General features: G+C 49.2%; 1 protein-coding gene across 5 annotated transcripts in view; it reads right to left on the reverse strand.

The window, feature by feature from the left end:
• Window positions 1-21,751, reverse strand: part of LOC311530157 (butyrophilin subfamily 1 member A1-like) — a 33,491-nt gene extending 11,740 nt beyond the window's left edge. For 2 of the 5 annotated variants that reach the window (XM_084646591.1, XM_084646587.1), the window contains exon 1: window positions 5,110-5,214. The gene's annotated coding sequence lies outside the window, so the exon portion shown is untranslated. Of the gene's footprint in view, window positions 1-5,109; window positions 5,216-14,768 lie in introns of those variants that run through there. The other 3 variants (XM_084646590.1, XM_084646588.1, XM_084646589.1) reach the window with 3 other exon arrangements.
• Between the last annotated feature and the right edge of the window lie 247 nt (window positions 21,752-21,998).

Here is a 21,998-nt window from a genome sequence, read left to right on the forward strand (position 1 = left end):
GTATGGGCTGGATAAATGCACTATAAGGTGGGTAGAAAGTTGGCTAGATTGTCGGGCTCAATGGGTAGTGATCAATGGCTCCATGTCTAGTTGGCAGCCGGTATCAAGTGGAGTGCCCCAGGGGTCGGTCCTGGGGCCGGTTTTGTTCAATATCTTCATAAATGATCTGGAGGATGGTGTGGATTGCACTCTCAGCAAATTTGCGGATGATACTAAACTGGGAGGAGTGGTAGATACGCTGGAGGGCAGGGATAGGATACACAGGGACCTAGACAAATTGGAGGATTGGGCCAAAAGAAATCTGATGAGGTTCAATAAGGATAAGTGCAGGGTCCTGCACTTAGGACGGAAGAACCCAATGCACAGCTACAGACTAGGGACCGAATGGCTAGGCAGCAGTTCTGCGGAAAAGGACCTAGGGGTGACAGTGGATGAGAAGCTGGATATGAGTCAGCAGTGTGCCCTTGTTGCCAAGAAGGCCAATGGCATTTTGGGATGTATAAGTAGGGGCATAGCGAGCAGATCGAGGGACGTGATCGTTCCCCTCTATTCGACATTGGTGAGGCCTCATCTGGAGTACTGTGTCCAGTTTTGGGCCCCACACTACAAGAAGGATGTGGATAAATTGGAGAGAGTCCAGCGAAGGGCAACAAAAATGATTAGGGGTCTGGAACACATGACTTATGAGGAGAGGCTGAGGGAACTGGGATTGTTTAGTCTGCAGAAGAGAAGAATGAGGGGGGATTTGATAGCTGCTTTCAACTACCTGAGAGGTGGTTCCAGAGAGGATGGTTCTAGACTATTCTCAGTGGTAGAAGAGGACAGGACAAGGAGTAATGGTCTCAAGTTGCAGTGGGGGAGGTTTAGGTTGGATATTAGGAAAAACTTTTTCACTAGGAGGGTGGTGAAACACTGGAATGCGTTACCTAGGGAGGTGGTAGAATCTCCTTCCTTAGAAGTTTTTAAGGTCAGGCTTGACAAAGCCCTGGCTGGGATGATTTAATTGGGGATTGGTCCTGCTTTGAGCATGGGGTTGGACTAGATGACCTCCTGAGGTCCCTTCCAACCCTGATATTCTATGATTCTATGATTCTACGTCAACATGTCAAATACTGCCTTGGAAATGTTTTGTTTCAATTAATTTCACTATGACTTTTATCACATTAAAGTCTGAAATCAAATATATATTATTTAATATTCCATATAATGCACAGTATTTAATAATGTATATCATATACAGATTAATAAATGTAATATATTATAAAATAATACTTATATAGGCTTGGGACAATTCAATTTTTGCTTTTATAATTTCGATGGATGAAATCAAAGTTCCTTTTAAGCATTTTTTTTCAGTTTTTATCGATTTAACTTTTCACAGTTGTGCCAAATCATGGGTTTAAACATTTTTCCCCATTTTTATTTATTTTAATTTTCACAGCAATGGGAAATTATTGGGGACGGGGTCAGATAATTATTTAACGACAGTAGGCACTGAGATATAGCAAGTGAACACTTTATAACTGGTAAAACACAAACTGTTCACATCACTTGGCAAAACATACAAAGTAAGCATGTTTAAATAACTCTAATAAGTTCTCAAGCAGCAGTATTCTTATTTTGCCTATCTGCAAATTTCCAGTATCATCGAGGGAAATATTTTTTCATCAGTGTGTGTGTGTTTAGTGAATCGACGTTTACTGACATTTACAGTTACAAATCAAATCCTTCTGAGCCTACTTAGCATTTATTATAATAATCAATGTAATATGCACTATATATTAGTCAATATAATATAATCTAGACCATAGTATACATATCATAATAAATCTAACAATATTTATAATAGTCAATTTAATATACAATAGGACACTCTAAATGAAACAAATTGAAACAATAAGGTTGAAATGAACCAGTTTACATCCCAAATGCAGGCATTTGTATAGAAAAGAAATGATGAACGAAACAAAATATTTCAACAGTCCCACATCGAGATTTTGCAGAATTTTCATTTCATGGGGATTTTGGGGCAGGGGAGAAATGGGGGGTGTCACACCAGTTTAGATCAGAAACATTATTCAGCCTGTCAGAATTCCCCATGGAAAGGAAATTCTGGCTCCCGAACCAGCCCCACCGCATGGCCTGTCAGCGTGCCCAGATTTCAGGAAGGGCTAAGCCAGGCCTGATGCTGGACGGCCTTTTGTGCTGGAGTGGCTGCAGAGTTTTGAAGGCACACGGGGCCCAGGAGCCATGGATAGAACAAATCTGCTGTGTGGGGCTGTGTTTGGGGCCATGATTCTCAACCCTTGTGTGGGCAGAGCGTGGTATCGTGAAGGCTGAGTATCTGTGGGATGAACAGACAGACACAGAGGTGAATATAGGGTTGCACAGACAGGCAGAGGGTGCATGGGATGCACAGAGAGGTAGAGGGGTGTATGGGATGCATAGACAGACAGAGAGAGGTTGTATGGGATGAACAGACAGACAGATTGGTGAGTGGGATGCACAGACAGAGAGGTGTATGGGATACGCAGATGGACAGAGGTTGTACGGGATGCAAGTTAGACAGAGGGTGTATGGGATGCACAGACAGACAGAGGGGTGTTTGGGATGCACAGACAGACAGAGGGGTGTTTGGGATGTGCAGACAGGCAGAGGGTGTTTGGGATGTGCAGACAGGCAGAGGGTGTTTGGGATGCGCAGACAGGCAGAGGGGTGTTTGGGATGCGCAGACAGGCAGAGGGTGTTTGGGATGCGCAGACAGGCAGAGGGGTGTTTGGGATGCGCAGACAGGCAGAGGGGTGTTTGGGATGCACGGACAGGCAGATGGGTGTTTGGGATGCACGGACAGGCAGAGGGGTGTTTGGGATGCACAAATAGACAAAGGGTGTATGGGAAGCACAGAAGGGGTGTTTCAGATGCACAGACAAACACGGGGGTATATGGGATGAACAGAAAGACAGAGGGGTGCATGGGCTGTAAAGACACACACAGGCTGTATGGGATGCACAGGCAGGAAGAGCGTGTATGGGATGCACAGACAAACAGAGGGATGTGCAGACAGACAGAAGGGTATATGTGATGCACAGACAGCGGGGAGTATGGGATGCACGGACAGACATAGGGGTGTAGATGGTGCACAGACAGAGGGGTGTATTCAATGCACAGACAGGGACAGGGTGTATTGGATGTAAAGACGGACAAACTGGTGTATGGGATGCACAGACAGAGGAATGTTTGGGATGCACAGACAGGGGTGTGTGTGGGATGAACAGACGGACAGAGGGTGTTTGGGATGTACAGACAGAAAGACGGTGTATGGGATGCACAGACAGGCAGAGGGGTGTATGGGATGCAGAGACAGGAAGAGGGTGTATAGGATGTACAGACGGACAAATGGGTGTAAGGGATGCACAGACAGAGGGCATATGGGATACACAGAGAGGCAGAAGGTGTATGAGATATAAAGACAGAGAGAGGATGTCTGGGATGCACAGACAGACAGAGAGTTGTATGGGATGCACAGACAGACATAGAGTGTATAGGATGCACAGACAGATAGAGGGTGTATGGGATGCACAGACGGGGGTGTATTCAGTGCAGAGACAGGGAAAGAGTGTATGGGATATACATGCAGACAGAGGGGTGTATGGGATGCACAGAGAGAGGTCATATGGGATGCACAGAGAGAGGGCGTATGGGATGCACAGACGGATACAGGGTTGGATAGGATATACATACAGACAGAGGATGTTTGGTATGCACAGACAGAGGGTTGTATGGAATGCACAGAGAGAGGGGTGTATTCGATGCACAGACAGGAACTAGGTGCACGGGATGTACAGACCGACAGAGGGTATCTGGGATGCACAGACAGATAGAGGGTGTATGGGATGCACAGACAGAGGGGTGTATTCAATTAACAGACAGGGACAGGGTGTATGGGGTGTAAAGACGGACAGGGGGGTGTTTGGGATGCACAGACAGAGGGGAGTTTCAGATGCACAGACAGAGGGGTGTTTGGGATGCACAGACAGAAAGAGGGTTGTATGGGATGCATAGGCAGAGGGGAGTATGGGATGTACAGACAGACAGAGGGGTGTATGGGATGCACAGAGAGGCAGAGGGTGTATGGGATGCACAGACGGGGGGTGTATTCGATACAGAGACAGGGACAGGGTGTATGGGACGTGCAGATGGACAGAGGGGTATCTGGGATGCACAGTCATACAGAGGGTTGTATGGGATATACATGCAGACAGAGGGGTGTATGGAATGCACAGATGGATAGAGGGTTGGATAGGATATACATACAGACAGAGAATGTTTGGTATGCACAGACAGAGGGTTGTATGGAATGCACAGAGAGAGGGGTGTATTCGATGCACAGACAGGGACTCGGTGCATGGGATGCACAGACTGACAGAGGGTGTCTGGGATGCACAGACAAACAGAGGGGTGTATGGGATGAACAGATGGACAGAGGGGTGTATTCAATTAACAAACAGGGACAGGGTGTATGGGATGTAAAGATGGACAGGGGGGTGTTTGGGATGCAGAGAGAGAGGGGTGTTTCAAATGCACAGATAGAGGGGTGTTTGGGATTCACATACAGAAAGATGGTTGTATGGGATGCATAGGCAGAGGGGAGTATAGGATGCACAGACAGGGTGTATGGGATTCACAGACAGACAGACGGGTGTATGGGATGCACAGACAGTATCAGGAGTGATCCAGGAGTCCCTCTCGGCACCTGCAGCCCCTGGCAGTGCAGTGGAGCTGATCCCCTAGTGTGTGAGAGGGTGCGCCCAGTCCCCCACTGCCACTCTTGGCCAGGCCTAGCTCTGGGGCGATTATTGTCTGCAGCCACTCCGAGGGCCCAGGACTCCCAGTTCAGCCAGTTGTCTTCCATCCCTGTGAACCGGGTGGAGGATTTCCCATCATATGCACCTGCTGAGCCTGTCCTGAAAGTGGGCTCCAGCCTCAGCAAATGCCCTCAGGGGTGGAACGCAACTGGGCCGAGGCAGTCCTGCCCTCCTCTCTCGCTCCCCCCAGTTTAAATGAGGAGTAACCCACTGGAGTCCTTGGGGCTGGTTCTCCCGCACTCACCTGGTGTAAATCAGGAGTAACCCCACTGGAGTCCCTGGGGCTGGTTCTCCCGCACTCACCTCGCACAGATCAGGAGCAACCCCACTGCAGTTCCTGGGGCGGTTCCCCTCTGGTTACAAATGTAACTTTCGCTTTCGCTTTCCTTAGCCTCTGCTGCCCCCCAGTGGCTATTTCCCCGCATTTTGAGTCTCTGCCACAGACTGCCTGGATCACCTTGGGCAAGGTCCCTGAATGCTCTGTGCGGACAGTGCACGCTCCCTGCCCCACAGGGGGTGTGGTGACTGAACACACCTTTTGGTAAGAGGTGTTCAGATACTACAGTGAAAAAAGCAAAGACACAATGACCTGCGTTAGTGTGGATCCCAGCATTCAAAACATGTGGGAAGAACAACCATCTTGGGCCAGTAACATCATACAATATGTCTTGGCCCTATGGGAGAAGCTTGACACCCTGGGCTCATTTGCCAGGGAGAACCTTCTACAGACCCAGAGCACCCAGGACTCAGCCTATAATTAAGGGTATGATTTTGTCACAGAGATCACGGGCTTCTGTGACTTTAATGGACCTCAATGACTTCTTTGGCTTCAGCCCCCTGCTTGGCCCCGCTGCAGGAGTAGTAGTGGGGTTGGAGTAGTGGCTGGTGGCCAGCCACCAGGGCCGGGGCAGAGGCCGGGCAGAGGCCGGGGCAGAGGCCGGGGCAGAGGCCGGGCAGAGGCCGGGGCAGAGGCCGGGCAGAGGCCGGGGCTGAGGCCGGGGCAGAGGCCGGGCAGAGGCCGGGCAGAGGCCGGGGCAGAGGCCGGGCAGAGGCCGGGGCAGAGGCCGGGGCAGAGGCCGGGCAGAGGCCGGGGCAGAGGCCGGGGCTGAGGCCGGGGCAGAGGCCGGGGCAGAGGCCGGGGCAGAGGCCGGGGCTGAGGCCGGGGCAGAGGCCGGGGCAGAGGCCGGGCAGAGGCCGGGGCAGAGGCCGGGGCAGAGGCCGGGGCAGAGGCCGGGCAGAGGCCGGGCAGAGGCCGGGGCAGAGGCCGGGCAGAGGCCGGGGCAGAGGCCGGGGCAGAGGCCGGGCAGAGGCCGGGGCAGAGGCCGGGGCAGAGGCCGGGCAGAGGCCGGGGCAGAGGCCGGGGCTGAGGCCGGGGCAGAGGCCGGGGCAGAGGCCGGGGCAGAGGCCGGGGCTGAGGCCGGGGCAGAGGCCGGGGCAGAGGCCGGGGCTGAGGCCGGGGCAGAGGCCGGGGCAGAGGCCGGGCAGAGGCCGGGGCAGAGGCCGGGGCAGAGGCCGGGCAGAGGCCGGGGCAGAGGCCGGGCAGAGGCCGGGCAGAGGCCGGGGCAGAGGCCGGGGCAGAGGCCGGGGCAGAGGCCGGGCAGAGGCCGGGGCAGAGGCCGGGGCAGAGGCCGGGCAGAGGCCGGGGCAGAGGCCGGGCAGAGGCCGGGCAGAGGCCGGGGCAGAGGCCGGGGCAGAGGCCGGGCAGAGGCCGGGGCAGAGGCCGGGGCAGAGGCCGGGCAGAGGCCGGGGCAGAGGCCGGGGCAGAGGCCGGGGCAGAGGCCGGGCAGAGGCCGGGCAGAGGCCGGGGCTGAGGCAGTGGCCAGCAGTCTGTCACTGGGGCTGGAGCAGCGGCTAGAGCTAGGACTAGAGCAGTAGCTGGGGATGAGTATAGGGATGGAGGAGCTGAAGGAACTAGGCCGGAGCAGCAGCTGGGGCTAGGTCAGCCCCCCAGGGCTCGGTGGGCCCAGGCTGGAGCAGTCCCCATGTTTGTCCGTGATAAAACCTTAACCTTACCTATCATTAAAGGGTGGCCTCCAGGAGTTCCAACCCAGCAATCATGTTCTCTTGTTATTACCCAGCTCCGAATCAAAACTCCCAGCCCGCTGGGAAGGGCCCCATGAGGCGGTGTGCTGAGTGAAGCAGGTGAGTTATGAAATCTGACAACCAGACAAGTGACAGGCACACGGGAATCTTTTAAAACCATGGAAAGCCCAAGGAAGTCTACTAATTGCCCCCTACGCACCTGAACCCCAATTAGGCCTGCAGGTTGTCGAAGACTCGGAGCCAGGGATGGTCAAGACTGGAAACACCCTCACCCCAAACCAGAGAACCCAGGCTCGACAGGTGATCACCACCTTCTCTTCCATGTTTTCTACCTACTTTGGATGGACCCATTTAATATCCCATAACAGTCAGATGGAACCAGGGCTTAAAGTCAGAGAAAACCCTCGACAATTTTCCTTGAAGTTGAGGGAAACCATGAAGTGAGAACTCCAATCAGTGCTAGAACTGGGAGTAATCAAAGAATCATGCAGCAACTGGAAAGGCCCTGTAATGTTGCTCCTCAAGCCTGGTGGGACCACCTGGTCATGTATCAATTTCCAGAAGCTCAATGCAGTCTCAAAATTTGATGCGTACCTGATGCCTTATGTTGATGAACTTCTTGACCAGCAAGGGGAAGCAGAGTACATCACTACTCTGGATCCGACAAAGGGGTGATGGCAGATCCCCCTCACAGAATCCAGGGAAAAGACAGCTTTTTCCATCCCCTTTCAGTTCTGGACAATGCACTTTGGGTTGCATGGGGCTCTGGAAACATTCCAGCGGCTAGCAGACCGGATCCTCCAATCCCATAGCCAATATGCTGCCATATACCTAGACGATGTTGCAGGTATCTACAGTCGAAACTGGCAGGACCACCTAGAGCATGTGATGGCCATGTTACAATCCCTCCAGGAGGCTGGCCTGACAGCAAATCCTGCTGAATGTCACTTGGGCAAGGATGAAACAACCTGCCTCGGGTACACTTTAGGAAAAGGTACGGTGCAACCCTTGGTCAATAAGGTTCAGGCCCTCCAGACGTGCCATGCCCCTTCCTTGAGGAAACAGGTACACCAGTTTTTAGGACTAGCTTGGTTTCTACTGCTGATTTATTCTGGTTTTCTCAACCGTTGTGGCCCCTCTCACTTATCTGCTCTAGAACAGCAGCCCAAACATGATCCAGTGGACCAAAGCTTGTGAGGAGGCTTTTCAAGCCCTGAAGAACCCGTCTTGCACAGCCCCGATTTCACCGAGTTCCTGCTACAGACTGATGCATCGGATGTGGGTCTAGGAGCCATTTTGTCCCAGGTGGTGTGAGGTGGCGACCCTCTTGCCAAATTCCAAGTCTCCTGGAATAGTAGGGGGTTAGGGAAGCAGCACAGTCTCTTAAGGACTGTACACTGAATGCCACTATATCCAGCGCTATGGCCTTTCCCAACGGTGTTAAGCCGGCCATTATCTGCATCAGACCCCATCGGGTTAAATAATTCTCGGGGTTTTCATTGGGCTCCTGGGTTGTGGCTACAGCTGGTGCTGTAAAATTGCCCCTGTCTATTTGCTCTCCAAAAAGTCCCATTAGAGTCAATATGCTGTTATTCTCATCGACTCTAATCCTATCTAGGACCCGCCAAATCTCTGAAGCCACACAGACGCCCATCAAGCGGCGGACTTCAATGGCGTTCAGCTCTTCCCTTATAGCAAGCAAAAACACATTAGAACACCATCCAGAGAAATTGTCCTTTTTTAGGGGTCCCAAACTAACAGCCATGCTTTTAAGTCAGGCTGATACAGGGACAGTGGTAACAGTTGTACTTCCCCCTCCCTCTGCGGGTGTTGTGACTATAGTTCGTCGTATGGCTGTGACAGGGTTTTGTTCAATAGGTTTCAATCCCTGGGGCTCATCCCATATATCTCCATTCCAAGCTTTACTACGGTCCCATTCTCCCTCCCATTCGGGGACCTCACTATCTTGGGCTTGGCCCCATTCTCCTACTGTCACAGCCGCTACTTGGTGGGTGGCAAACCCCAATTTTGTTTTAAGATGCTTAATAATAGATTCACAGTGGTTGTGATGGGCAGGGGCTCAACCTTGTTCTAATGTTAATTTCTTTTTCATTCCCTACAAAACCTGATTCTCTCTTTGTATTTTATCTTTTCCCTCTATTTGTTAAGATAATCCCCTCTCTTTTATTTTAACTTCTCTTAGGGTATCTTTGGGAATGTCTAACTGGCTTTGAACTCCAGCGGCCAGTATTTTCCATTTATCAGTTTCTCCTTCAGATACATCAATTTTCTCATGCAGTGCAGCGTGCTCCTCCTGGCAGCTAGCCAAGCGAAGGAATGCCTCATTGCATGCTTCTCACAATAGCCAGATTGCAGTCGAGTCTCTTTTTATCGGGGTCGATGGCCTGTAGACCAACAGATATTTTGCCAATCTATCTTCCAAAACAGCTATAGTATGGACATCAGCTAATGCTTGTTCAGTCCATGAGCTCTGCCCAAACTTTTCCAAAATTGTCTTAAAAGAAGTCATTTCCTGTATGAATGGTAGTTTTTTCTGCGCTTCTTGAGCTTTGTCCTTAGGGGACTCCTTTCGCCTAAACATATTTCTTTATAAATCTCTTTTACCTCTATAACACTTCTGTGCCCATGCTCGTGCTGGGACTTACACAATACAAAAGTCTATACCTACTAAAAACTCTGCCTGACAGAGCAGGAGGGGGAAATGCTGGATATGAGTCAGCAGTGTGCCCTTGTTGCCAAGAAGGCCAATGGCATTTTGGGATGTATAAGTAGGGGCATAGCGAGCAGATCGAGGGACGTGATCGTTCCCCTCTATTCGACATTGGTGAGGCCTCATCTGGAGTACTGTGTCCAGTTTTGGGCCCCACACTACAAGAAGGATGTGGATAAATTGGAGAGAGTCCAGCGAAGGGCAACAAAAATGATTAGGGGTCTAGAACACATGACTTATGAGGAGAGGCTGAGGGAGCTGGGATTGTTTAGCCTGCAGAAGAGAAGAATGAGGGGGGATTTGATAGCTGCTTTCAACTACCTGAAAGGGGGTTCCAAAGAGGATGGCTCTAGACTGTTCTCAATGGTAGCAGATGACAGAACGAGGAGTAATGGTCTCAAGTTGCAGTGGGGGAGGTTTAGATTGGATATTAGGAAAAACTTTTTCACTAAGAGGGTGGTGAAACACTGGAATGCGTTACCTAGGGAGGTGGTAGAATCTCCTTCCTTAGAGGTTTTTAAGGTCAGGCTTAACAAAGCCCTGGCTGGGATGATTTAACTGGGAATTGGTCCTGCTTCGAGCAGGGGATTGGACTAGATGACCTTCAGGGGTCCCTTCCAACCCTGATATTCTATGATTCTATGATTCTATAAGTCACTTTTTTCAAGTTGTCCTACATAAACCCCATATTTTGGTTTAAACAAATGGATGTGCTTATCACAGGACTCCAGTCTCTGGGGCTTTTACAAAATCAAACACCAAATACCGTGAGATGCATGACAAAGATCAGGGGAGTTGCCAACAGTGGGAATGAGGAATATTTGCCTAAGTCACAGGGAACTAATTGTAGGGAATCCTCTAATTAATGCATCGTTAGGCTCTTTAGCTCTTCCCCCTGTGGAGGTAGAGGGCATGGGTACCCCAGGAACATCAGTGGTCTTGTGCCTGAAGGTACCTCTCCCCTTGACAACCCTCCACTCCCCACCCATTGCACTTCATGCAATTCTGCTGCAGGGCAGCACAACGGGAAGCGTGCAATGCAATCATTCTCATGTCTTTCCGTCCATTCTTGGTCCTGTAAGGACACTGAAGTGCCAGGCCTTCAGCAGCTGCAGTTAGAGCGAGAGGGTCTCACACTCTTGTGCATCAGGCCACGTTTATAGAGCCCTGTGCGAGTACAACATTTGTTTCTGCACACGATCCACGGCTACGAAGCGGATCTCTGCAGATTTGCAGGGCGCTGCCCATTTATACCTGGATTTAGGAGCCGAACTCTGGGCATTATTTTGCAAAACCTGCTCAAGACTTTTAGAGCTTTTTCGAAGCAAACCATGGCGTTTTTTAAACCCCCGATGAAGGGTTAATGTCTAGCTATTCCACCTGGAAGCAGGCGGGGCACACCCTGACTGTTTCCTAGGAGCAATGCACACATTGCTCTATCCAAGGACAAGGGCTAGATATGAACCCTGAGAACTTGATTGTTTGGACAGCAACTGTGGGAGGTTTCTTTAGCCTGGGCTCAAGGCCTGAGAACCAGGATTGTAGTAGATAGAGGATGGTAACTAAGCATATGAATCAACGTCATACATTCCTTTGTGTAGCAGTGTGTAATGCTTAGGGGGAGAAATATAATAAAAGGAGAAGGTGGAAGGCAGGGGGGGCAGAACAGCCCATCTCCGCTGACCAGCCTGTTTGCTTGCATAAAGCTGTGTTCTGTCTCATCACTGAACCGCAACACCCCGACATTCCATGACTGAGCAAAACATCTCCAGGAACATCAACAATGCTGGCTCGAAGAGAGGTAGGACTCTTCTTAAACAAAATGATTTTAAACGAACAACTTGCTACCAAAAAGTTTGAGATATTTGCTGTGGCAGAACAAAGGGGGTTTTGATCTAAAAGAATGTGACCCCAAGCTTCTTACAATTCGTTCTACAGGCATGGGGCTTGTGCATTTTCTGCTGGGGCTTGTCCGGACAAAGAGCCAGAGCTCAGCCCTAACAATCAACCGGGAGAGCGGAGTCAGAGGTGAGGAAGGCCTGGGAAGATCCTGAGACAGGGAATGAAGGGGTGTCACATCCACCTGCTCCTTCCTGTAGGTAGATCACAGAAAGATCTAGAGGTGAGTGCTGGGGTTTCCCTGCCATGAGTGGGCAGCGTGCAATTAACAAGGGCTGCTTCTCATACTCACACACACACCCCCCATCACGCCATGCACACCTCTCACGCCGGCACCAGATCTGATTTCATCTCATGCATTTACACAGCACATCTCTGCAAGCAGATTATAACCCCCAGGGTCCATAACTCCAGTTAACTCTGCAGTGAGGACATGCTCCCCCCAGCCCCAAGACCTTAAAACCCAAGGTCGACTCCCCCTGCTCGAGAAGACACACGCTTCAACCCTGCCCCACCCCGCAGCCCCAGTTCCCTAACCTGGGGCTTGCCAGGGGATTCTCTGCTTGTGATCAAGTGGGGCTGGCTGGATGCAAGGCGCTGGCCAATCCTCTCTGTCTCCAGCTGCTAAACTGCATTCAAAGAAAGTTTACAAAATAATCCCTCCCCCCTCCTCTGTGTGTTCTTTCCACACGCTCTTCCCTCCGTCCCTATTCTCTGCACCTCTCAGTCTCGCCTGCTCAGCCAGCAGCTGGGGATTTGCAAATCAATAAATAAAAATAAAAAAACTGGACAAAAAAGCCCCCAAATATTTTCTGTAAAATCGACATGGGCAGGACCACCAGTGCTGGACCTAGCGGGGCTGCCCCCACCCCCACCCCCGGCTTGAAGCGGTTTCCATCTTATCCAGGGTTTACAGTTTGGCTCAGTGGCTCTCTGCCCCCTCACTGTACAAATGGTTCCAGCGCCCCTGGGCGGGACAGGGCCTGAAGAAAGGGGCATGCGGAGGTGTTGGGAACACATGGGCCCTGCAGCTGCCCCCGCCATGCCCCCCCCGCGCCCCAGCTCTACCTTCTCTAACCCCCAGACAACACACCTCCCCCTCCCCTTTTCTGCTTCGGACTCCAGCCCCACTGAACAGTCCAGACGGGAGATGGAATCTCTTCCCTGAAGTGCCATCCAAAAACCCAGAGGGGCGGGCTGGAAGGAAGAGCCCCAGAAACACCCCGACCCACGGCATGGCAGAGGCGCAAAAGGAACGGGCGAGGTCGGCGGCAACTTCACCAAAAGCTAAGGCCAGCCCCCCGTCACCTGACTCTACGAAAGCGCAGTAAGCTGGTGGTGTAAACGGGGCATGGGCAGTTCCACCAGACGATCAACAGAGCCGGTTAGAGATTCATTTAACAACTCCGGAATGGCTTTGCAATGGGAGGAGAGTTTTCCGAGCCATGCTTTGCTTCCTGAGGCGGTCAAGATTTGAGCTTTACTAGAGGATTGTACAGGATTCAGGCATTCTCTAGTTACTCCTTTGTCAGCCCCTTGCCCTAACACCCTGCCTGCCCTGGGTGCTCAGCTGAGCTCTTCCTCGCTGCACGGTGCAAAACCAGAACTATCCCATTACTCTCCCCTGCTGTGTCTCTCTCCCTCTCTCCCCTCAGGCGAGGCTGCTGCTGCCCCAGGGGAGCTCACTGGGGTCGGGGGAGTCTCTGTGCTGGGTCCCCGGGGCTGTTGCAGACGCTTCCTCCTGCTGGGGCTGGAGGCCCTCTTCAAGCTCCTCTTGGAGAGAAGCGCGCTGTGTTTTTTTTACTTTTTTGAAACTATGCACTTGATTTGCTGCTTCCAAAATCTGTGCCATGGTCATATCGTCTTGGTCATATCGCCTTTTCGCTTTTTTCCTTGCTTTAGCTATGACCTGTTCTTGTTTAACCTCAGTCAATAATGTTTGCAGAAGGACATTACAATCATCCCAGCCTGGCTTGTAGCTGCTAAGACATCCCTCAAAGACCGATACCAACTTGCTTGGGTTGATAGAAAATTCTCCAGCCTGTGCTTTGAAAGCGGCCAGGTCCATAGGATTAAAAGGTGCATGAGTATAGACCTGCATGGTAAGAGCTTGTCCTTTCTATTGCATTAGGGGCGATTTTAGTCTTGGTAAGTAAGGGGTATAATCCAGCAGATGGAGCCTGAACCTCACTATGAGCTTCACTAGGAATCTTACTTTGAGCCTCGCTCTGTGTGGGTGTAGGGGCTGTTGCAGACGCTTCCTCCTGCTGGGGCTGGAGGCCCTCTTCAAGCTCCTCTTGGAGAGAAGCGCGCTGTGTTTTTTTTACTTTTTTGAAACTATGCACTTGATTTGCTGCTTCCAAAATCTGTGCCATGGTCATATCGTCTTGGTCATATCGCCTTTTCGCTTTTTTCCTTGCTTTAGCTATGACCTGTTCTTGTTTAACCTCAGTCAATAATGTTTGCAGAAGGACATTACAATCATCCCAGTCTGGCTTGTAGCTGCTAAGACATCCCTCAAAGACCGATACCAACTTGCTTGGGTTGATAGAAAATTCTCCAGCCTGTGCTTTGAAAGCGGCCAGGTCCATAGGATTAAAAGGTGCATGAGTATAGACCTGCATGGTAAGAGCTTGTCCTTTCTATTGCATTAGGGGCGATTTTAGTCTTGGTAAGTAAGGGGTATAATCCAGCAGATGGAGCCTGAACCTCACTATGAGCTTCACTAGGAATCTTACTTTGAGCCTCGCTCTGTGTGGGTGTAGGGGCCGAAGGAGACACCGGATCTGCCATTACATTTGGGGTGGGGATCCGGGGACTGACATTAATTGCTACAGGGCCAATCGGGGTTAAATTACAGCATTGTAAAATATCAGTACGAGACTATAAGGTTATAAACAAGTAAGCATACGAATGCTTATTCTACTTCGCCGTTTGCTGACAGAACAGGAGTAACTGGAGGATTGTATTATGATTTAGTGATCCTCCGGGAGGCCACTGTTCTTGGTCCTCTAATTGGTACTGAGGCCAGTCAACCGTACAAAATCGCTTCAATTTACCCTTAGCCATTGGATCTGATCCAAATATCTTCCAATTTACTAAAATACACTCTAGGGGCGTGCATCGTACCGTATCTCCGGTGCTCTGTTCCTGTCCCATACCTACAGGGTAACTGTGGGCGTCCCCAGGTTCCAACAGAGCATATTTTCCGGATTTCAAAAGGTTCCTACCTTATCCAAAGGACCGGTTCCCCAACATCGCCCGCAGCTGCTCCTCCCCTATATCCAAGGAACTGGTTCCTCACCGTCTCCCACAGCTGCTTCTCCACTATGTGAGTGCGTAGCACCTTCGTGCCCTCCGGGGTCGATCAAACTGCGTCTCCTCTGAGGCCCCCAATGAACTCACCGGTGTGTGCTGGGCGTCGGTTGTCGCTGCAATCCTCGACCTCCAGAAGGGATCTGGGCAAGGCTAAATTGCATCCTCGTCAGCCCACGTTGGGACTCCAAAAGCTGTTGCCGGCACCCAGTGCCAGAGGCAAACAACAGCAGGGGGGGTTCGTTACCCGGTGTGCGTCACTCAATAATCACAACGGGGTGGAGAAGCAGAAAAGTTTATTTGCAGCTGCAAACAAGGTACAGGGAGAATAGAATCTCAAATCCTGCACATCAGAGCAGGTCATTACACACACTTTTATATTCCTTAATGCTACTGCACTACACATCAGCCAATCAAAACTTTGCACAAATACTCTGCCTTTCTTATATGGGTTAGAACAATGTTTATTTCCTGCAACCTCTAACAAGCATTCCTAGCAACTTAAAGAACCAGCACATCCTGTCTGGCCTTGTAGCTCTCTCTCCTATTATCTTTAACTTGGCGTCAGCAAACCTTACACTATGGGGCATTGTCTGCATCTGCAACATTGTTTTAAGAGCAAAAGAGCTTACTCAAACCAGCCAGGCCTAAATTCTATTAAGGGGGGTTGAGAAGAAGCCCTTAGACCTTTAGCAGGGAGACCTCCTCGACCCTTATGGCCTTTTATCCCCTCAACTTAACTAGTGGCCATGCCGTGGGGTCTCCAACAGAGGTAAATGGAAAAGGGGATGTAACCAAAGGTAGATGGGGCCAGACTAACCTGAGCTCTTTCTTTGAGCTGAGAACTTGTTGTTTAGAGAAGGGAAATGCAGCAGATCTAATATACTTGGACTTCAGTAAAGCATTTGATACGGTATCACGTGGGAAATTCTTAGCTAAATTAGAGAAGATGGGGATCAGTACAAGAATTGTAAGGCGGGTAAGGAACAGAAAGGAAGCCCTGCTGGCGCTGGGAATGGGTTTGGTTGGTGTGGGGTTGCAGTTGGAGTGTTACTAATGAACAGTGAAGCCTTGAGTTATGGAGCTCACTCGAAGTGAGTGCCAAGGAAACCCGCACACCGCCCCGCTGTGTATCCTGTATCTGCCACAGAAGGAGTGAAGAGAATCAAGAGAGCTGTCTGGGGTGACCTAAGGCCAGAACCGCAGGGGGCTCTGGGGTGGGACTGAGGAGTATTGACAAAACTGGGCTAGCAGGGAGCTGCTGGTCGGGATTGAGGGGCATGAGATCTTTGTCTACAGTGAAACGGTTGTCCAATTCGGTTCCTAGTTTGATGTTTTTGCCTTCATCCCTCCACCTGCATGAGCAGCACAAACCTCTGTGCACTTGGCCTCTAACCCAGCCGCGGGGCTCTGTGCTTGTAGATTTCAACCATGCTTCGTACTTTGCTGTGAATATCACATTGCAGCTGCCAATGGGAGATGCTGCCAGGGATTTCTATGGAGCAGCAGATAGCCCAAAAGCCAGGGTTCCGACGGAGCCCCAGGACGACCCTGACGGCAGCGACATGGAGGAGATGGAGGTGGAGGAGATGGGAGAATGGGAGAGCGAGGAGATGGATGTGGATTAGAACATCTGGGATTTGAGAAGTGCTGGGTGTGCATATGGCACCATACGATGCACCCACACGAGAGGGGCTTCCTCACCTCTCACTGTTTACAGAGCTAGGCATCTCAGGGGTTCTCTTATATATATTTTATTATTCCTTTCTTCTTTGCACTTACAAACTTTGAGCAGATTTAGGGATGAATGAATGTTCCGTTTCCAGTGGTGTCTTCATGCTAACAGCTCTGGGATTCGGACACGATACGGGAACAGTAGGGTAACGTGCATCAAATCTCTTCAATCCAGACAGCGTGATCAGCATGGGCAGCAGGTATCATGGGGCTGTGGGCACTGCGGTTACAGTGCCCCGGGGCTGAGGTCTCACCCCCCGACCTCTGCTGTCCAGTGCTGGGGCTGTGGGCTGTGGTGATGGTGCTTTGGGCTCCTGCGGGGGAGAGGTAGGTAGAAGGGGAGGGAGGGAGGCAGAAGGGGAATGGCGGGACCTCAGGCACAAGGGGAAGGGCCAGGGGCTAGGCTTCCTGGGTGGCCAACTCACTGGCAGCCCATGCTGATCGGAGAGTAGACAAATGATCGTCAGGCTTTGTGCTGACCAGGTCTAAGTCAGAGCAGCCTTGGGGCTGCTCTAATGTACATTCCGCTCCACATAGGCCCGGGTAAGCTGAGAATAGCTGTACTACAATGCCTTCTGGCCATGGGAAGCAGGGCAGCTGAGGCCTTTCCACCAGCCAGGGAAGCCTCTATCTGCAGGTATCCTCTGAGGGTATTGACCCTGTGACATTGCACTTCATAAGCTTTATAAAAATGTTTAAGTGTGAATATGATGTAACTGGAATATGCTTTATGCAAAAGGTCTCTATAAGTTTTGTAATGAGACCTTACAAATCTACTGAGTGTGTTCATCCTATTTGGATGAATGTGTCATTCTTGACAGGTTTCAGAGTAACAGCCGTGTTAGTCTGTATTCGCAAAAAGAAAAGGAGTACTTGTGGCACCTTAGAGACTAACCAATTTATTTGAGCATGAGCTTTCGTGAGCTACAGCTCACTTCATCAGATGCATGCCATGGAAACTGCAGCAGACTTTATATATACACAGAGAATATGAAAAAATACCTCCTCCCACCCCACTGTCCTGCTGGTAATAGCTTATCTAAAGTGATCATCAGGTGGGCCATTTCCAGCACAAATCCAGGTTTTCTCACCCTCCACCCCCCCACACAAATTCACTCTCCTGCTGGTGATAGCCCATCCAAAGTGACTTTGTGTAAAGTGACATTGTGTAAAGAGGCTGGATGTGGCCCGTGGGCCGTACTTTGCCCACCTCTGCTCTAAGTCCTCACATCCAGGGCTGTGCTTAAGTCTTGTGGTGTTTTCCTGCATAACATCTCTAAGATACAGCCTTTCCTCTCCATCCACACAGCTAAAATTCCCATCGAGGCTCTGATCACATCACATCTCAGTTACCGCCACATGCTTCTCTTTTCCCTCTTCCCCAGCTCATATCCATTCAGAATATTGCTGCAAGCTGCAAAGATCATTCTCCTAGCCCACTGCTTTCACCATGTCACCCCTCTTTGCATCCCTCCACTGGCTCCCCCTTCTCTATTGCATCAAACAGAAGCTGCTTGTCTTCTCTTTCAAAGCCCTTCACATACTGTCTTCTCCCAACTGGACATCTCTCATTCACTGTACCAAGGTGTTGACTTCCACCTCCAATCGGTCTATGCTGCCAGCAACACCCACTTGTTAAATTTTCAGACAACCACCTTCATGCTTTCTGCCACATGCCCTTCATGCTCGGAAGGAGAGCCCCTTAAACATTTGCAAACCTACCTCATTATCCATCTCCAATTCCCAAATCAAAGCTCTTCTTTGCCCTGAGGTCTACCAAAAATTCAACAGCCTGTCTCCTGGGGTGCTGAGACCACTGCCTATCATAGAATCATAGAATCATAGAATATCAGGGTTGGAAGGGACCCCAGAAGGTCATCTAGTCCAACCCCCTGCTCGAAGCAGGACCAATTCCCAGTTAAATCATCCCAGCCAGGGCTTTGTCAAGCCTGACCTTAAAAACCTCTAAGGAAGGAGATTCTACCACCTCCCTAGGTAAAATCATACCGACCGATACAGTCTCATTATTTCCTTGCACTCCCCTGTCTGTCTGTCTCCATCTGTCTCTTGTCTTATACTTAGATTGTCAACTCTTTGGGGCAGGGACTGTCTTTTGTACTATTTTGTACAGCACCTAGCACAATCGGGTCCTGATCCATGACTGGGGCTCCTATGTGCTACAGTAATACAAATAACACTGGCTAGAGAATGTCACTATTATGGCTTCAGTGCCCTCCTCCCCCCCCCACCAAAAAGCAGCAAAACAAAAAAAAAAAAATCAACCTCCCAGCTCAAAACGTATGTGTTTACACTCAGCTGGCGAACTCAATGTAAAGTACTAGTAGAGGTGAGGGAGAGTTGTCTTTTACCTTGATGTAGCTAGTCCAGGAATGCTATACGCTCAGCCTGGTATTTACCTGGACAAGTGACACAGAGGTTAAAGCCACCTGTGCCTTGTCTCCACTCGGATTTTACATCAAGTTAGCTATCTCCTTGTAAATACACTTTTGCAGTGAAGACAATGCCTGGGAGACTCCTACCTCAAGCCCCGAACTTCTGGTTGAGCTAGAAATTATTTGCAACATTTAAGAGCCCACTGATTGAAAGAGGTTAAACACACACAACATTTCTCCATTTTATCTTTGTGCAACTGACAGCACTCTGTGTAGTCAGTTTCACTGCTTCCCCCAGAGAAGTATTCATCACATCTTTGGAAGCTGTGCACTGCTTCAGGACAATACAATCAGTCATGTCTCTCTCCCCCCACACCCTCCACATGTGTATTCATCAAGACCTAATCATCTTTATTTATACCTCTTCTGTACCCCTCTAACTAGTGCTTCATACACATCCCCAGGGAAAGGAGAGGGCAAATGAGTGCAGCCCACGCTGAGAGAGACACTGACCTGGGAGCAATTTCTAGACACGGTTGAAAATCTTTTCCAAAGGAAGGATTGTCTGTAGAAAAGTGACTATTTTTGGAATGCAAGGGTTTTCAGGAAAGATTGTCAAGACTATAGGACTTTCCTGTTTTCACAATATTGTTCTGACACTTTTAAAATCAATCTTTTGTTCACTATATACTCTCTTTCATGCCTCTACCCCCTTTGACCCAAAACCTGTGTTTGTTCTAAGTGGAAAAAATGCAACTAAATTTTTTTGCAAAAAATGTTGATATACATTTAAACATTTGATGAGTCCCACCCCAGAGATGGCTGCATTTCAGCACTGGATGAATGATCGCTGTGCATTGTTACTATATGGCTGTCAACCAGCTGCTGCACCCAACCCCAGAGGCAGTTATATTTCAGTACTTGGCAAGCAATTGTTGTACCAATAAAATAAAAACCAGCAGGATCTTATAAAAGGGACAAGGCCAAATGCCACATTTATTGTAAATATAATAAAAAGAAATATAAAACTCACACTGTTGTATTGTTACTTATTCCTTACGTAAATATATATATTTACGTATATATATATACCAGTTCTGCATAGGGGTTATAGTTACCAGCCTAGAAGCTGCTCGTGACAGAGTACTGGCCAGGTAACCTGTACACGAGAGTGAAGCCGAGTCCGTGTCAGATGCGCATCCGATGCTCCTGAAGGGTAGTGGCAGAACTGGAGACTCAAAGTTCTCAGTCCTTAGTGTCCATTTTTGTAGGAATTTCTTCCTATGCCAGTCCGTGGAATTTGCTTTGTCATATTGTTAGTCATGACTGCTCCAGGACGGCTGTCAGGTGCTCATCAGCTTTCTTCATCCTTTGAATTGGTCGGGTGGATCCTAGTTTGCCCTCCGGTGGGGTTCTCTGGTTGTCTCCACCTGGCGTCTTCTTCGGCCAATTGATGTTAAATTCCTAGGCTGGCACTTCCCTGATTATTCAAAACCCACCATTCATTCACATACATTCCTTACTTTAATAAAAACACATTTCTCATTTCACCGACTATTGTTATTTTATTTGAGACTCCCTGTCTCTTAACATTCCTTCGGTATTGACTTTCTTTTATCATACAAAGGTGTTATTTATTTAAGACTCCCCATTTTTTAACATTCCTGATCCAAACTATAGAGGGTGGGAGTCTCTATGTGGCATTTCTATGAGCGCCGCTCCAAATCGTGGCTCTTCGCCGTGTTACAAAAAATCATGTCAATCTCCATCACAAAATATCCGTTTGCAAAGTAGAGCCAATTGAACATAACCATTTAAGAAAGTCACGTTAATTGATTGGTTTACATTTATAAGCGTCAATCTCAATTACAATCAATGGAAAGCCTCAATACAGAGAAAGCAGAATCAATTGAGCGGTTTAGTTTTACAAGCGTCAGTCTTAATAACAAGTGAGAGAAAGTATCACTTCAGAGAAAGCAGAACCAATTGAGCAGTTTGCAAGGTACGGTTTGCAAGCTTTAACACAGAATTGTAAATCAATATTGCAGATTTACAATTATGTCAAATGGAAGAATTATAAATGTTATAAATGCAGATTTACAAATACTATAAATCAATATTGCAGGTTTACAATTTATTATGAACAGGATCACAAATATAAAGAATATGCCTACACAATCCCTGGGCAACCTTGCTGCATGGCTATTGCCAGCTGCCCCAACCCAGAGGTGGCTGCATTTCATGCACTGGGGCTGTGATATACCATAGGGATTAGGCAAGCTGAAGACTCAGAAGTAGACCTAAAAAACCTGTATCTATGGAAACTGAGGCAGTAACACACCTATCCTCCTTTCAGGTATTTTGTTCATCCCTTTCCTGGTGACACATGTGAAACTGGATCATACCAGCTTCAGGATAGAGACCATGCAGTTCTAACTAAGTGTCTCTACAGCACCTAGCACAGCTCTTCAGGGCAGAGACAGTCTCTTACTACATACAGATACAGCACCGAGCACAATGGGATTCTGTTCTGCTGGGAGCCATAAATCACTGAACATTAAATCCCACCAAATGAGGGTAAATCCAGCCTCATCATGGTATCCACTCATTATACTCCACACCTGAACATACTCATTATATGAACAACATGACCCCATATCTCAATGTCTGTACTTTGACCCGTTAAACTTTTACCCCCAATCGGGGAGATTGCAGATTATGTATTCCTTACGCCATCTGTTCCTAAATCAAATTTCGCACCCCTTGGTAATCTGTACCTTATTCCCTGATAACCAGAAACTTCTATGCTTAAACTCTGTACCATTTTCTTTTTGCTTCAACATCATTTTAATAAAATTATTAAATCTGCAAATAATAGTACATCATTCATGTGTCCTGGGAGGCCCTTTAGCCCACCTTTGGGGGCTGTAAAAACAACAATAGGGCTGCTGCAATATCAGGGTCTCCCAAAGAACCTCTGATCTCCACCCAAGCCCATGTCCCTCTTTGCAGAGCAGG

This window comes from Lepidochelys olivacea (assembly GCF_965140295.1).
Source record: "Lepidochelys olivacea isolate rLepOli2 genome assembly, chromosome: 14".
In the NCBI taxonomy this organism is placed as follows: Eukaryota; Metazoa; Chordata; order Testudines; family Cheloniidae; genus Lepidochelys; species Lepidochelys olivacea.